This window comes from Peromyscus leucopus, unplaced genomic scaffold (genome assembly GCF_004664715.2).
Source record: "Peromyscus leucopus breed LL Stock unplaced genomic scaffold, UCI_PerLeu_2.1 scaffold_1275, whole genome shotgun sequence".
Classification (NCBI taxonomy): domain Eukaryota; kingdom Metazoa; phylum Chordata; class Mammalia; order Rodentia; family Cricetidae; genus Peromyscus; species Peromyscus leucopus.
The window spans coordinates 10,006-11,907 of NW_023504419.1; the positions used below are offsets into that span (position 1 = coordinate 10,006).

The 1,902-nt window shown below is 38.5% G+C and overlaps 1 pseudogene; it reads left to right on the forward strand.

Moving 5' to 3' along the window:
- Positions 1–363: 363 nt before the first annotated feature.
- LOC114687769 lies at positions 364–1,372 on the forward strand (annotated as a pseudogene).
- Positions 1,373–1,902: the final 530 nt, after the last annotated feature.

Below are 1,902 nucleotides of genomic sequence, written 5' to 3' on the forward strand. Positions count from 1 at the left end.
ACTGAATCATAATAGAAAATCTAGTTTGCATGTATAGAGCCTTAAGGACAATCCAAGACTGGAGAGAGAGAGAGAGAGAGAGAGAGAGAGAGAGAGAGAGAGAGAGAGAGAGAGATAGGAGTCAGGGAGGAGAGAAAGGCTGAGAGATATACACAAAAACAATAGGGAGAGAGAGAAGGCAAGAGAATGAGAAGAAAGGAGAAAGAAATGAGAGTATTTTTGAAAATGTGTTTGCAACTTACATGTACATTCTTGAATTCTTTCCCATTGAGCATTTCTGTCATCGGTGTTATTACTTAGGGTGATGATCATATTTATTCATTTTTTTTCTTTCCTGATGACAGAACCTGAAAAGACCCCAGTATGCCCAATGTAACTGCAACAACTGGATTCATCCTCACAGGGTTCTCTGACATCCAGGAGCTACAGACTTTATGTGGAGTGCTCTTCCTAGTGATGTATATGGTGGTCATAATAAGCAATCTCATCATCATCACTCTCACCACCATTGATCTGCAGCTTCAAACACCCATGTACTTCTTTCTGAAGAATGTGTCCTTTTTGGATGTCTTCTTTGTGTCTGTTCCTATTCCAAATTTCTTTGTTAATAGTCTAACTCACAACAATTCCGTTTCCACTCTTGGTTGTGTCTTCCAGGTATTTTTAATGACTTCATTTGCAGCAAGTGAAGTACTTGTCCTTACTGCCATGTCCTACGACCGCTATGTTGCCATTTGCAATCCCTTGCATTACCAATCCATAATGAGTAGTGGTATATGTATGCTGACAGTGGGTGTTTCCTGGGCTATTGGGGTAATAATTGGAGTCTTATGTACAGCTGGCACATATTCTCTGCCCTTCTGTGGCTCCAAAGTGATCGTCCAGATTTTTTTGTGATGTTACCTCGTTGCTAAGGATTTCATGCTCCAAAACACTCGTGGTCATTTATTCATGTCTTGGAATTGGTGTTTGTGTGGCCATGTCTTGCTTTATCTGTGTGGTGATCTCTTACTTTTACATATTCTCCACTGTGCTTAAGATTCCTACTACTAAAGGTCAGTCCAAAGCATTTTCCACCTGCATCCCCCACCTCACTGTTTTCACTGTTTTCATAGCTACTGCTTGCTTTGTCTATCTGAAGCCTCCCTCAGATGTACCATCAGTCCCCGACAGGCTCTTTTCTGTGCTCTACACTGTGCTGCCTCCAGCACTCAATCCTTTGATCTACAGCCTGAGGAACAGTGATGTCAAGTGTGCTCTGAGGAGGTTGCAGCAAAATATCTGCCCAAGGGGTTAACTTCATTTAAAACTTCAAAGTATTTTTCAGTGGTATAGCACCTCACAAGTTACAAGCAAGATTTGTAATTTTTGACTTTGGAAAGACTATTATTTGGAATTCATATTTTGCCTTGAGTAAATAAAAACTCAGAACACAGTGGTATTATATAAGATCAGAAAATTAGATTACACCAGAGTAACATATGAACTCCTGATACCAGTTTCTTCTTTTGTATGATAAAGCTGTTCTCATTTGAGAAATATAACCTTCTAAATCTATTGATCAATTTTAATGCTAAGATTATATGTTAGGTCATTTCATGACTTCTTATCAGGTTCATTTATTTCATAACTAAATAAACAAGGGAATGAATCAATAAAAGACCAATTTAGATACGGAAAGTATGTGAGCAATATAGGTAAATCCACATATGTTTCCTATGCCAGTCTGTCTAGTATTGAGGAAAGAGCAGGAAAACTAAACCAGTAAAATCTGAGCATTCTGGAGACTTGACCCAATCTGTAAAGCAATACCAAATCCTTACAGCAAAGACAAATCTGGAGAAAGATTATATGAGTCAAGTTCTAAAATATAAATAGTGGCCACTCTGGTTGAGGGTATTT